General features: G+C 47.7%; 1 long non-coding RNA gene across 1 annotated transcript; it reads left to right on the top strand.

Moving 5' to 3' along the window:
* The first annotated feature begins 32 nt into the window (after positions 1–32).
* Positions 33–10375, top strand: LOC106830951 (uncharacterized). The gene is made up of 3 exons (XR_006530272.2): positions 33–143; positions 2586–2762; positions 3801–10375. It is a non-coding gene; the product is annotated as an uncharacterized lncRNA (long non-coding RNA).
* Positions 10376–15909: the final 5534 nt, after the last annotated feature.

The following is a 15909-nucleotide window of genomic DNA, read 5'->3' as shown; positions in this document are numbered from 1 at the left end:
CGACAGGACTGGCGCTCTCTCCGCAGAGGGCCGACGTCTCTATGGTCGGTCCCCCAGGCTCCGCCGCCATTTTGTACCGGGGACCTTGAGAGACGAGCCGCCGGGCAGGGTTTCGAGGCGGGGTTTGGAGAAGCCGGCAGCGGGTCGGCCTGTAGCACACGTGGCGGGAGGCGTGGTTCTCCTGCGGGAGCGGTGGAGGGCGGCCGGAGGGAACGGCTCTTTCGGCTTGTCCGTTAGGGGTGGGGACCGGGACAGGCCATGCGAGCCGGTGGCGGGGCGGGGGCGTGGGAGGCAGCCGTGTCCCCACCGCCCCGCACGCGGCTCTCGCTTTTGTCACGCCTGTCGCGGCGGCTGGGGTGCGTCCCCGCCTACCCCTGGAGACAGGGCTCCGCGAGGCTGGGGCGCCGTCAGTATTTCTGTTGGATGGTTGCATGTCATTTGATGTGTGACTCACTCTGTCCCGTGCGACTGTCCAAGATGTTGGGTTTTATATGGATGCTGTTTCTCATGCCAGCGCTTGGTGAAGCGTCACACACGTGGAACAGCTGAAGATTAAAAAAAGGGGTTGGGATCAGTTGAAGTTCTGATGCGTTGAGTCAGTGAGGGTTACTTCTTAGATTAGGAAATATTTCTACACGGGTGACTCTAAAGAGGCTGCAAGGTGGAGGCCAGATCTAGAGCTGCCCTGTCCAGTAGCAACCAGAGGATATTGAGCTCTTTAAAGTGAAAAAACTTCAGCCTCTCCGCTGCACTAGCCACATTCAAATCTTTATAACCATATACAGCTAATGGCTATTTTATTGGACAGCCGCATGCCAGTGTCGCAGAAAATTGAATTGGGTAGTTCCGATCTAGATGACGGGGAAAGGGGAAGTCGCCCTCTGTTGGTAATCTAAGCCTTTCTGAGCGCTGCGAGGTCACCGTTAAATCACGGTAATTCTCCAGACACAGATAATGCTAATGCATTCCTAGCTATGAATGCATTTATTAGCATAAGCTCTACCAACAAATAATAATTGAACGCCTACAGCATGTAAGGCTTTTGTTGAGGAGATGGAGGAAGTGAAAACAATAGTAAACAATTATCAAGTAATTAAGAGCCAGGCAGCGTTACATGCATTCTCTTATGATGCCTCTAGAAATTTATGAGATCGGTGCTATTATTTCCAGTTTATAGATGAGGGTGCTGAAGTTTATGCCGGTGATGACACAACTACTAAACCCAGGATCTTAAGTGTTAAGCCATATTGCCTCTTTTTGAGGCAGAATAAAACAGTCTTTGCCTTCAAATAGCCTTAGAATCTGATATGGGAAATAAAGACCTGCTCTAGTAAACAGGATGAGAGAGAATCTGCCAAATGCCAGAGGATTTTGAAGAAAACGTAATTAATAAAATCAAGGGAGTAAAACAATAACCTTCAGCTTGATTTTTGTTTGTTGTTGGAGGAGGAAGAGACCAGGAGCTAAAGCTTTAAGAAGGACAGATAAAAGTTGGATTTACAGTAATGGAAGTGGGTGAGAGCATCATACAGACTAGGCGAAAGAGAATAAATGAAATAAGCAAAAGCATGAGGATTATTTTAGTCCTCCAAAGGTGCAAATAAATCAAACTGCCGTGATTCTACTTACCTTACGAGCAGACAGCCATGCTGTATCAATAACTCGAACTTCAAAGACAAGTTTGGTCATGGAACCAAATGAATCAGACCAGTTTACTGAGAGCCATAATTTTTATTGAACCACTGTGTGGTTCTATGTAATTAGATGTATAGAATAAATAATTCATGAAACTGAATATTATAAAAATAATGGCCAAACCAATGTAGAAAGTTTTCTTCCTTTCTATGTTAATTCGCCAGAGTTTGTCAATCAGCATCTCTGTTGATGAGTTCTTTAATCTTCGCTGTCACACTCTGGTCTAGGCTAAGGTTCCCATGACGGAGAATGGGTTTCCAAGCGCCACTTCTTGCTGCAGAGTCCTTTCTAATTTGAGTCCTCGGTACCAGTTGTTGTTCAAGGCTCATTTTGCCACCATCACTGCCAGCAGGGGGAGACCTGCTCCCTTAAATGCTACACTTAAGGATTTGCGAATCAGCCGCTTTTCCTTTTTCCTGTCACAGAGTGGACAGACTGGAGGTCAGAAACTGTGCCTCTGCCCAGCCTACTTCATTAATTTGTTACCCTGCCCGCTTCGTGTGAGGATTTGAGTTTTCAACCCTGCCATGAAGAGTTAACCCTGTGTTGAGCTTTATTTGAAGATATTTTAAAGTATACAATATACTGTATACTTTAAAATATTTATAAATAATTGTTCAATACTTACTTTAATATTTAAGATTGAATTTAAAATTAAAGTTATTTTAAAATTATTTGAAAGTAGTTAAGATAGTATAACAGCAGTGGAAGTATTCAAAAGATCTGGTTTCAAATGCCAGCTCCTATCAATATCATTTTTTAAAGGAAGGGGCATTTCAACATCTTACCCACATATACTCAGGGAGGGAGATAGGCCGTGAGCTCACAATTTAAAAATTGAATAATTTCTGCTTTATGAAAGACTCATTGCATTATTCTTATCTTTCCAGTTTTGCTGAGGAGCAGTGAAAACATTGCCATGAGGCTGGCATTTGAGAACCATCTACTTTATTTTTCTGAACCGTAGCTTGGCCATCTGTCAAATAGTTATACTCTTGGCTGAAGCTAGCGTCTAGCCTTACTGGTGCTCACCACTTCACACTTTTTCAAGAGGATTTGATGGGATGGTAGGTGTGCAGATGCTCCAGAATCCCAGAGCCATGGGTCAGTGAGAGAAGGGGAGAGGGGCTCCGGCCTGTGTGTGGGCAGAGGGAGCTACATGTCCCAGGCTGGCAGAGAGAGGTGGACGATAGCGGGATGTGTGATCTTTTCCTTAGCAGTCAGGTGAGTAGGCGCCCCCAGCAGCTAGGTTGGTTCTTGGCTCAGATTCTTACGGGCTCTCTGGAAGAGCAGGAACAATAAAAGGATAACATTCAAGTTATAGTCAAGTTATAGTCTAATTTATAGGCACAGGTTTTATTTCAAGGGCAATGGAAACCCCTCACAAATAATTCTCCATCATCTTGCCAATACCTGAAATTCCTTTTAAGTATAATTGCTCAAGATGCAAATACTCTAGAACCCAAGACAAATTCTTTCATAGTAACAGCTAACAGAGTGCTTACTATTTGCCAGACACTATCCTAAGTGATTGGCCTAGATTTACTCATGTAATCCTCACACAGTCCTATGAGATGAACGTGGTATCATTATTCTCGTTTTACGGAGGAGGAAACCAAGGTAAAGAGGCCATGTCACTTGCCGAGGTCACTGGTGGTAAGTGGTGGAGCCAGGATTTGAATTGCAGAGTCCCTGCTTTTAGCCACCCTACCAGACTGCCTCCATGTTAAAGTGGAAATGGTACCACCATGCCCTTTCCTGCCGTGCTAAGGAGGAGGCTCGTGGGGAGCTGGAGGGCAGTAGGTACAGACACGTGTGTGGGAAGGGATGCCAGGGATGGAGACTGGGCACTGAATAGGCAAGCTTTGCAGAAGACACCTCCATCTGGTCCTCTTTCTTTCACTCGGCGCTTGGTAGAGATATTTCTTGTGTGGGGGGTATGTGCTGGTTTCAACCCACGTTTCTTCCCACACCACTCAGCAGTGCCTTTTACTTGGTAGATACGCTATCTAGAATCTTTTTAGTGGAAAGATTTTAAAAGTGTCATCTCCCCCCACTAAATGTGAAGTCTTTGATTTAAACTCTCAACTTCTTTCTTTCTCTAGATGACCCAGAAAGCTGTGCAGTTGCCCCTTTGCGTGGAACCATCTGATTTTTGACTTATAGGTTCTCCTTGGCCTCGTATCTTGCCTTGCAGGTTTCCCTCCCTTCTGTAAACAGCCTCTGGACTCCAGCTGAGTTCCCCGGCATGGCATTGCCGAAAGGCAGGGAAGACAGGCCGCCACAGCAGAACGCCAGACGGACCTGGGGCTCTTGAGCAGAAGCTGACACTTCAGTAATAGGAAGCTGGCTACAAAGCCCAAGGTCAGGAGCAGCCTCCGCACAAACGTTAATTATGCCCCAGATTGGACACCTTCTGTCTCCTGTGGCTTCATCCAGACTGGTTTGCACTGTGATTTCTCGCGTACCGATCTGTCTCCCCCACTGGAGCCTGAGCTCCTTCAGGGCAGGAATTATATCTAATGTTTTTCTCCCACAAAGCAAATTCTACATAGTAAGTGTTCAACCAACTTGACATCAATGGGACCCCAGCTTCCTGAAAATTTAACAGTGGGCTCACACATCACTGACAGGACTCCAGAGAAGGAAGACACCACCAACCAGGGGAGGGAGTCGCTTCCAGGACATGGTACAAGGACCAACTGGAGATCTCCTTTTCTTTTGTCAGTTCCCTGACACGGTCTGCTCTCTGCCACCTCCACGCCTTGTGCACACAACCATATGTGTCATTTGAGGCATATGAGAAGGAGGAGCGAAGGGAGCCGCTGCTGACAGGTTTGCTCCACACTTGGAATTCTGCCACAGAAATTCCAGAGCCTCTGTTGCTCCTCCTGCCCCACCCCACCCCACCCCTAGTCATTGGAAGATCTTTTCCATCAGAGCATTTGCTCAAGAATGCCCTTGCATCGTCCTCCCTAACGTTTGATTTGACTCTTGGCTGACTCTGTTTGGAATTCCATGAAGACTCCTAAAAGCTGGTGGGCAGTGGAGATGACGGATGTGGTGGCTTTACTTTGCAGACAGAGATGTGCCCAGGACCTTTGCACACTGGCCAGGCAGGGCTGGTCCCTGCGACAGGCTTCACTCCACAGGGTTGGCTGCCTGGGCTTGTTTGAGTCAACCTCACAACAGTTTGGATAAATGGGCCCCGGATGTTGGGTGGATGCCTTGCCCCGGTGTTCACCAAAACTACATGGCTAATTTTATCTCAATTCAGAATCTGCTTTCTCTGCCACTGATTGGCTGATTGGGGAGACCAGGATCTCAAAGTTAAATCTCAAACAGGAGACTGAAAAGCAAGCAATTTCCAAGGAAGACTTCAATATATTCATGGGAGTAGGGGGTGGGCAAATATTCTCTTTAAAAAAAAACCTAGTGGGGGGAGTTCTTTTAGAAATTCATGTGAAAAAGAGAAATCCTCTTAGCTTCCCAAATTTGAAGTGGCATTTAAATTTAAGTTCTCTTTTACTTAATGTCAGAGAAGCTTTGAGACAGTCCTTATTCATCCTCCAATGCTTTATCGTGTTTTCAGCCTGTTTCAAAGGCAGCCATGTCAGTACGTGCAGTGGAGTGGAGTCTTCACAAGGCAGCTCATTTGCCTGAAATGGCTAGGAAATCACATCCAAACAAAGAAATTACTAAGAGCATTTTCTTCAGGTATAAAAAAGTGTGGTTTATTCACCCAGAACTTGGTTTTCTTTGAGGTGTTGAGTGTCCCTTTTGAGACTTAAAATGCTGCTTTCATCTGGTGAAATCTCATCCCAGCTGGAGTCACGGACACGCTGATCTGGAGCCCTTATTGACTTGACAGCCATCCACATGCAGAACTACAGTGCTTTTGGCCGCCTGCTTTGTGGGTAGGGATAACAGGATAACCCACAGGATTTACCCACAGGGTAAATGCAAGAAAATTCACTGGAATGTCTTGTGCTGATAATTTAACAAAATTCTCCCTCCGGCACTTTCTGACAGGGCATGGGGATTTTCTCCACTGTCATCACACTTCAGGAGCGATTGTGTCATCCAGGTGCAGGTGTTCTTGGCTGTCCTTTACCTGTTGTCTCCTCCTGTCACAAATAGCCCGGAAAGAACATGACTGGTCCATCTCTATTAATGGGGAATTACCAAGTGGTTGCCTAGCAACTGGCACAGGGCATCAATATGGTCTCTGTGGTGGAATGTAGAGTGGTTGGCTCGCCTTTCAAGAATGACTGTATTTGCATATTTCTTTTGGGCTTCTAGAAAAATAGGTATGTTTTCCTGGATTTGAGGCTATTAAAATGGCCTTTTGTATTGCTTTACCCCAGTGTTCATCTTATAGTGGCCCAGTATCATAAAAAGTGACAACTATCTGATCAAATCATTAATACAGCAATTGCTTCAATTAAATTCAATTCAGTAAGCATCTTCTACGTACCAGATACAATGCTAGATACTGCAAGGACTTATAAGGATAAATAAGTATGGTCCCTGGTCTCAGGGAGCTCATGTGTTTAATAGATATGTATACATCATTTGTTTACACGTGTGAAATAGACAGCTATGATGTATATGTAAAATTAAGGTATTTTTATTTGGAAGGTTTCCTTTGTGTTTGATCAAAGGATTTTTCACTTTTATTTAGATTCCTACCTTTATAGCTTACAGCTGCAATCAGTTCAAAAAGCTGCAATCAGTTCAAAATCACTTTTAAGACATGCTCTTACTGGAATCTCAGTAATTAGCAGCTCTTAAATAGCTCTTGTTGGAGCTGACACTGCCAGTGTATTCGGGCGCTGCCCTGCGTCTGTTCTGTAGTCTTCCCGCGTAATTGCTTGTGAGCTGTTCACAGCCTCCCCGCCTCTATTTTACACATTCCAGTTTAAAAAGAAGTCCCTTGCCTTTCTTTGTCTACTTTGCAGCATGCGATCAGCCTCTGTGCACTTAAGGAGGGACTTTGGAATGTTCCAGATCTTGCATCAGGGAGTCCTTTGATCACTTGAGCTAACTTCTTTCCCACTGGGGAGGCAGTTGCTATACAAAGGGGTTGACTAGCTCCTTTCCCTTGAGTTGATTTGTCTGCTGGGTTGGTTTGGCATCTTCTTCTTCTTCAGGAAGGTGCCAGGGCATGGTGTGAAGCAACTGTTCCCGACAGCAGTGGTGCACAATGCTGTGCACACTCATTCGATGCCCCTCCTGAGTGGACGATATCGGGAATCCACAAAGAAAAGAGGAGGCTCTTATGGGTTGTGGCACTGTGGCACCAGGATGCTCCGACACCACCTTGCATTAGCGCTCTGTGGCTTCTCTGTTGCCCTCCCAGATCCCAGTGCAGGGCCTGCATTTTGCTCGTTTTCTCCACTATCCACCTCTCTCAGATCCTTTGCCATTCTTGAGAAATCATTCAGACCTCTTGTCTTCACGCAGAGCACCTGCCCTTTGCTTCCAGACCCAATGGCACGCAGAAGTTAGGGGACAAAGGGGAGAAGGGGCCTTATGGGACCAGCCCCTGTACATATGTTCTCTTGATGCTTCCTCCTTTCATCCTCATAACAGTTTCTCTGGAGCCCCTCGTAGCCCAGGCCACAGACGAAGCTCAAAAAGTGCTAACACATATTGCTCTAAAGAGTACTAACATATTCTCCTGTCTCAAGACAGCTTTTCACTTATGATCAGACCAAGCGATATTGACTATGTACTAGGTACCTCCTAAGGGTCAGGGACACTGTGGAGAATAAGACACAGTCTCTACCCCTGAGAAGTTCACAGCTGGGTTTTGTTAAGTGCTGTAACGACGAAATGGAACACACACGGAAGGTCAGTGGATTTAGGTGTAGGGTGGGCGTTCAGGAAAAGAGATGTGGGGCACCATTTCAACTAGACCTGGGAGGCTGGCAGACCAGGGGGCCTCTCTATTTACCTTTAAAAATGGCCATAGCGCAGAGAAGCTGTTTCCCTTTGATGTTGGGAAATCCTTTACTGCTCTAATCTAAATCCTTTACGCTGCTGCAGTTTACCCCATATTCCGCCTCATTCCAACTTTAGTTGGAATAGCAAAAACCTCTGCCTAATAACCTAGTCATGCAGAAGCCTTTAGCAAATCATATCTGGTACTCTACCCTAACATGGGAAAAACTATTTATTTTCCTCCTACCCCAAAACCCTGTGGCTAGACTTCTCTAGCCACTGCCCCCACGAAGGATAGGGGGAGGCAGGGCCATGAGTTAGTGGGAATTCTGCCCCAGATCTGCACTATAAGCATCTTTCATGGCATTTTCACTAAAGACAGGATTTTTGAATTTGAATGACATAGAGAAGAGAAGACTAAAGGGCAGTGTTTCACAACACCCTGCTACCAGACTTCACCAGCCTGCAGGTGCCATGAGGTCCTACTGACATCCAGACCTCAATTTCTTTAATTCTGAGTCCCCCACAAAGGTCTGTAGAACTTGCTACTCGTCCCTTCTCCCTGCCAACTCTTCCTCAGCTATTTCTGGATGCCCCTGAGGTATCTCCCATAGGTTCATGGGCAGACCCACCCTGCTGTCCCACTGCCACCTCCCCACTGGCAGTCCATCCTTCACGGCCCCTTAAAAGAGATGCTCATCAACATGTGTGTCCGCTGGAAGAACACCGTTCTTCTAATGGTCACTCCTGTTGCTCTGCTAGACACAGCATCCTCTCCTGGGGCCACTCTAACCCACCAACGTGGCAAAGTGGAGGGTGGGTAGAGCGTTGGAAACAAACGACCTTCTCACTGATTGGCTGTACTGTGACCTGTGTCCCAAAGCAAAACTGCTTGTATCTTTAGTTGCTCAAAGTCTTACATGATTACTTCTCTTTTCATTATCACCCTAACTCTTCCCTCACTGGGGCTCGAAATGGTGCTGATAATGTCTGCCCTCCTTTCCAGGTTCGTGAGAATGGCATGAGAGAAAAATAATAATATAAATAAAAAGCGCTTTGCAAGCTGTCAAGTGTTTGTTATTCTCTAAAGGCAAGCTGGAAGAAACCACAGCAGCCCAGTCACATCAATGCTGGGAGGATGCTCTGTGTCCACACATCACGCCACCTTGTGTCTCCAGCACCAATGTGAGGCCTGGAACTACCACGACCCATCCTGATATACTATCTTGTCTTAAGGCACAGTGGGAAATCCAGTCTGGTGAGGCCAGCCCTGGAACCTGAGAGAGTGGGAACGACTGGGACTAGACGAATGTGTGAGTGCTCACTGACACTGAGCGCCAAATCCCCTTCTCCATCAGAGGCCGACTCTTTGGAACCACTTCTCATCTCAGAATCGTGGCTGTAGTTTTCCCCAGCAGTTATCAGTCTTCATGCCAAGAGCACTGGTGATGCAGCATATCTTAAAAGAGTATTTCACTATTATCTCTGGGATTTTTTCCAAGTCACGGACACTGTTTCTTCAAGTTTTGATGCTGGCACTTTCTTGATCTTACCAGAAGGATCCTGCATATGCAAGAAGTGTCAAACAAAGCACCAAAATATATCACGATAAGAAAAGGAATGCTATAATTGTGTCATATCCTTGGAAAGTCCAGAATGTGTCACCAAATGGTCATGACTTTGGCATTAAAAAAGGTTTTGTGGGACGACTGGCTTCCACCAAGACCCAACCCCAGCGGCAAAGGCTGCTCCAAGTCTAGGCATGCCTCACCCGTCTCCCAAATGGGTTTAGGAGCTCTGAAGTTCTCTGCACTGGATGATGGCTGGAATTATAGCAGTAGACAGATTGGCCTTAAATTGATTTTGATATAAAGGTTCTGTTGACACGGATCTGGTCCCATTACCTGCCATTTCCCACTCAGAACCTTGTCCCTTTTGCTGTTTCTGTATAATATTTGTCCTGCACATCTTATAGCCTGTTGCTCACCCATTCACAGCTCCTTTGCTGGTCCCCTGGCTCATGGCGAAGGTCGTGGCCCCAGGAATGAGGTGGGGGGTGGGGGTCCCATTCCCCTCCCCCCCATGTTTCCCCCGTGGGCTGAGTTCCAGCGCTCGTTCGTTTTGCACCCCTTTCCTCCCATGGTCTTCTCATCCTCTTCCTCCCTTACAGCCAGACTCCCATCCCTTCAGTCAGTTCCACCCCGCAAGGCGATCCACTGGCCCCACCCCTCTGGCTGATGCGGACCTAAGGGCCTCCCGCACCAGAGCACCCAGGGTGGTGGGGGACAGGGCGCAGGTGGCGAGGACGCCCCAACTGCATGTGCGCAGGCGCGGCCGGCCCTGCACTCCCCAGGACTTGGGAGAGGGGTGGCGGCCGCTGGGTCGTGCTCTGCTCTTTGGAAAAAGGGACTCTTCAGCGAAGGGACCTGCCAAAGTCTGGAAAACAAGTCAGCAACTCACTTTACACCTTCTTCAAATGGCGAAAGAAACTGTGAAAACCAGCTTTTATGGTCTAAGTATATTCTAAGTTCAAAACCTAAGTGTTCTGTTACCACTGTTACTTGTTTAAAAATCCCTCTTTCATGAACTTTGGCCAACGAGGGTATCTGGGATTGGAAACACATGGGATCTCTATCAAAGGAACCCAAAACATCACTTCCATACAATATGCAATTTCTGGAACGGAGATAAAGCCTCAATAAACGTCAATCAATAGTCTGCAACAAAGGCAAATAAAGGCTTAAGAAGAATATTGGCATGGTGTTCTTAAAAGAATAATGTCCCATATTTAGTCAACATAGTGATATGTTACTATTGTTTTCTTGTGGTGGGAGATCTGAAATTATGAGAAGATGGTTTCTGGATCTAAACAGGAAGAGATGGTGCCTGGCCAGGAGGAGGAATTGATTGGACCATAAACAAATATGTTAGCAGCTCTTCTGTTCCCATTATTCTAAGTCGTCATTGAAAAAACTCTATGCCTCACATGGACCTATGCATTTTGTAATGCATTATTTTAAAATTAATTTGTTTGTATAGACAGGAGCCCCACAAAAATATTTTCCTGGGGCCTGACTTAAGGGTTGCTCCTGATGACCACTGCCTGGCCAATGGCATGATGGATTTCAGAGATATTAGAATATGAAAAAAACTTGCATCTTAAAATAGATGAAACACAGTAATTTAGTGCCTTAGAAAAGACAGAAATTTCTTTCGTTCTCATTTGAGGTACTCATTCCAGGCTGGCAGGAGGCTCTGCTCCATGTGGTCCTTCAGGGATCTAGTCCCATCTTGGCACCAGTTCCTTGCATCCTCGTCTGTCATCCCTTAGGGCTTCATTTTCACCTGTGTGGTCAAAGCTGGGCCTCAGGCAAGTTCATGTTCTGGTCCAAGAGAAAGGGAAAGAGTGTAGATGAGCATGACCACTGTCCTAAGGCATAGGTCTGGTCATCTCTTCTGTTCATATAGTGTAAACTTAGTCACATGGTCACACCTACATGCAAGGGAGGCTGGCTATTGTGATCTCCAGCTGGGGAGCTCTGGGCCCAACTACAAATGTGTTACTTCAGAAGAAGGGGAGGATGAATCTTGATGAAACTCTGATAGTCTCCATTTCAGGATCCCATTTGAATGAACCATCTCAGTTGCTAGTTTGTGCTAGAGACCATATGAGAGCTTTTGTCTGTCACCTGCAGGTTGATTTGGACAATCATGGCACAGTCTCTGTGCTGCCATTCAGCAAAGTCCTCCTTACACTGTTAGCTCTTACCTGGATGGTTTTAACAACAACGGGCTTCTTTTTAGTAGACACACTGTGGTAGCTATCCATTGCTTTTCGTCATCCAGAATCCTTCCACCTGTCCTCTAGAGTTGTACCCTGGTTTTCCTCTTGGGAACCCCCACTCTTCCATCTTCGATGTCCTGCATGCAGAGTTGACTTCACTCCCAGATCCAGGGGTAGGTGTGTAACTGCAGCCTGGCCAGTTAAGCTGTCACATTCCCCGGCCATGGGCTTTTGCTTGGTGATGGGCCCATGACCAAATCAGAGCCAATGAAGTGCAATGAAACTTTTGCTAGGACTGCAGAAAGAAAAACACTTCATATTTCTTCCTCAAACCTGGGAAGATATAGGCTTAGAGTGCTGGCAGCTATCTTGCCCCTACAAGAAGAGAATATGGAGAAGAGCAGAATCAAGAGATAAAGATAAACCAAGTCCTGGTGATACTGTTTGAGTCCCTGGTCAAGCTAGTCCTCAGTCAGCACTCTGCTTAAGTCCCTGGTCTTCCCGGTTATATGAGACAGCATCCACCTCCCTCCCTAAGTCATTTAGAGTTGTACTTTTTATCACTTGGTGCAACCAAGAGAGCACTAACTGACACAAGGGCCACAAAGACTTGGGGTTTTCTTGCACAAAATGAAAATTCCCTTGGGATACATGTGGCCCAGCTCTACCCTGGATCTTCTTCGTTGTCCAGTCACTGAATGGGCACTGCTCCTAGCCGGTGGTTCTCAGCCAGGAGTGATTTTGCCCCCCAGGGATGTTTGGCAATGTCTGCAGGCCGTTTTGATTGTGACAATGATGGGAGAGGAGAGGGAGGGGATGTTACTGGCATCTTGTGGATGGAGGCCAGACATGGTCCTAAACGTCCTTACAACACACAGGGCAGCCCCCACAGAATTATCCAGCCCAAAATGTCATTGGTGCTGAAGTTGACAAGGCCTGCTAACCCCAGGCTGAACTCACATGCTCTGGAGTTACTCCCCAGTGCAAACACGCTCCGAGAAACTGAGGCCCCGGGAAAGGGCTGTGTGCTCGCCAGGGAAGGCCTCACCCTCAGACTCTCCGGGGCTTGTCAGCTCCAGGCAAAGTGACAGCAACTTGTTCATGATTAAGCGCTTCGGGAAACTGATCCAAGAGTGCTGTCATTGCCTGGTGGGGGTTGTGACTGCTTCTTGGCACCAGGGTCTGGGAGAGAGAGAAATGGGTGGCCTGGTGACAAAGGGATTTTATTTAGAGCCTAGCATCTTTTAAAGAGTATTAGGAGCTCTCTCTTTTACAGACTGAAAAACTAGGCTTGTTTAGGTCCTGAAATACCCCCGTCATCGTTAGCATGATAGATGCTTTTTACTGAAATGTAGAGAACCAGGTCTCCACTCCCTAAAGCATCTGTGCTGGGGGACGCGGGCTTTTCTAGAAGCTCTGAGTATGGACTGCTCCTGCTTTCCAGGCTCACATCCCCACTTGCATTCCAGCCCACGCCTCTGCTCAGCTGGTTCTTGCTGGAAGCTTCCTGGTGGGTGTCTGATCAGCAGACCAATGCTCTGAAGACCACCCCCCCACCCCGACTCTCTGCAGAGCCCCAGCTCCTGCCTGGTCCTAGTGTCCTCTCTGAAGGGCCTGCCCCTCTTTACAAAGCTTGACTCCTAAAGAAGGATAGAGGTAGTCCCAAGCTTGCTGCAAAGACAATGAGAGAGAGGAGACTCAGAGGCAGCCATTTTTTCCCCCCAACAATAACAAATAAGTTACTTAAAGGACTGATCAGTGGCAGCTCTGACATTCCTAGAGAATTTACATTTTTTTAGCAGAACCTCCCCCCCACCACCACGCTCTCTCCTGGCTTTTCCCAGACCCCTACCCACTTAGTTGACTTTGCACAACAGGGAAAAACAGCTTTTGTTCCCAGGCAGATCTGTATCCTCCCAGAACCTTTCCTGCCTCGCCTCCCCCTCCTGGGGTGAAGTCAGGCCAAGACGGGGTGAAGAGTTCGGAGAGTGTGGGTGTTTTGCACCGGGACAAGGAGTCCTTTTTTGTTGTTGTTCTTGGTGTCATTTCCAGACAGATAGGAAGGGAAAAATAGTAGACATTTTTCAATTCTGGACAAAAGCTGAGACAGAACTTTCTTCAGGAACCTCGCAGTGGATCAAGGCTCTGCCCTTGGGGGGTAGAGGGAGGGGAATATAAGACCCGACTTCCCTTGAGAGAACGTGAGTCCGGTGAACCTTATCTGTTGAATGTGGGATGTAATCAAAATGCAATTCAGTCTTTGCCTCTTCCTGTCCATTTGACGATTCAGCAAGGAAGGCGTTTTCTCTTCCCATGGGTGACAGCCCAGCCAACCCCACACCTCTTCTGGTCAGCCTCAGGTATGGTCATTTTATGTCACAAAATCCACAATCAAGGTAGAGGTTTAAAGTATCCAGTCACAGATATAAAATGACTCATCTTCCTTTAGAGAAAAATCTTCCTCCTCCTGCTCCCGTCTGTCGTTGGGGCCGCCAGCCTGCAGGGGCTGGGTGGCCGTGGGCCTTTGTCTGTTTTCTCACCTGCCACCAGCTCTCCGGGCCTGGCAGGCAGTGAACACTGTTTCCTGGGGGGTCTCCTCCCTCAGAGGTTCCCATCTCTGAGGTTCTCTCCTGAGGTTCCCAGTCTGCATCTCCATTCTAGGTAAGGACTTGTGACTCCATCTTCAGCCCTGAGGAATCCAGCATCCCCCTTCAATGTCTTCCTGCTGAGAGCCCTTTGCCCCTCCAGGAGGCGCGACAGAACTTAAATGAGTCCCTGCAGGACCTCTCTCCCCTACAGCCTGCATCTGGGCCCCCCGAAGTACTTATATGGCCCCTGCCCCAATCCCAGTGCAGCCCCTCCACTTGGAACAGGCCCGTGGGGACCCACAGCTCTGAATGGCTTCGTGGAAGCCCCCATCAGGAGGCTTGAGATGGAGGTGGTAGGGACCCCAACTCCGTTGAGGGTGGAGCTCCCGACATAGCTTTACTCTTTCAGGTTTCCATTTCCAAAGCTTCCCATTCTCCACACTCTGGCCCTTTGTATATTCCTGATAGGCTGGGGGCCCAAGCGCTATGCCACTGGTTCTCCATCGTTTCCTTCGTAAATACCACACATGGCGGGGGAGTGTCTCCTGCTCAATTTGGCATCTGATGTTGTAGTAGCCAGCCTAGGATGGCGCTCAATTATCCTCACCTCCTGATATGCACACCCTTGTGTAGTCTCCTCTCACCCTGAACAGGGCTGACCCCTGTACACACTTGCTATTGCAGAAATGATGGTAGGTGACTTCCAAGACCAGCTCATTGTGGACCCCAAAAAGATATGGTGAAGTCCTAACCCCTGGTACCCGTGAATGTGACCTTATTTGGGAATAGAGACTTTGCTGATGTAATCAAGGATCATATTGAATTAGGGCGGGTCCTAAATCCAATGACTGGTGTCCTTATAAGGAGAGAGACAGAGTAGACAGATACAGGGGAGAAGGCCATGTGAAGATGGATGCAGAGTTGACAGAGCGATGCTGCCACAAGCCAAGGAACATCTGGGGCCCCCAGAAGCTGGAAAAGGCAAGGAAGGATCCTCCCATAGGCCCTTTGCAGGGAGTGTGGCCCTGTTGACCCCTTGATTTCAGACTTCTGGCCTCCAGAATTGTGAAAGAGTAAATATGGGTTGTTTTAAGCCACCCTGTTTGTGGTACCCTGTCACCACAGCCCTAAAAGACAAGTGTGGTCATAAGAGACATGGTGACTTCCCTCCAGCTCTCTCTTGAATCACTCTTCCTGGGGGGAGCCAGCTGCCATGTCGTGAAGTTACTCAAGCAGACCTGCGGAGAGGTCCACATGGCAAGGAACGGAGGCCTGTTGTCAACAGCCAGCACCAACTTGCCGCCACGAGCCTCCTTAGAAGCAGATTCTACAGCCCCGGTCAAGCCTTCAGATGACTGCAGCCCTCACTGGTATCTGACCGCTACCTTCTAAGAAAACTTGAGCCATCCAATGGAGCACTTCTCCAGTTCCTGACCACAGAAACTGTGAGATAAATGTCTAGTAAGTATTGAAGGAATGTGTTATGCAGCAATAGATAACTAATGCTGACATCTCTCATACTGAGGCCGCAGTATAACCTGAAACAGGAAGAGTTGCATTGTATAACCCTCATACATCACTCAGAACGGTCAGGGGCCCCACTGCCGTTCTCTCTGGGGATGTTTCCAGCAATGGGCTCCACAGCCGTTTGTAGTGCAGTGTCCCACTTATTAATCCACCCGTGAGCACCTTCCATGTGTCAGACACCGTGTTAGGGGCTGGGGTTATGCATGTGAGCAGTCCTGTTCATGGCCGGGGGCCATTATGGCCATAGCTCTCCTGGTAGACAGATATGGGCAAGGAGGATGGCACTCGCTTGCAGAGGTGGGGGCGGGGGGTGTGTAGAGACACTGAGAGGAGACGCCTTCAGCGGTGTGATCTTGCAGAAGTGGGTTC

Source organism: Equus asinus, chromosome 7 (assembly GCF_041296235.1).
Source record: "Equus asinus isolate D_3611 breed Donkey chromosome 7, EquAss-T2T_v2, whole genome shotgun sequence".
NCBI lineage: Eukaryota > Metazoa > Chordata > Mammalia > Perissodactyla > Equidae > Equus > Equus asinus.
This window is presented reverse-complemented; position numbering and strand designations above follow the sequence as displayed.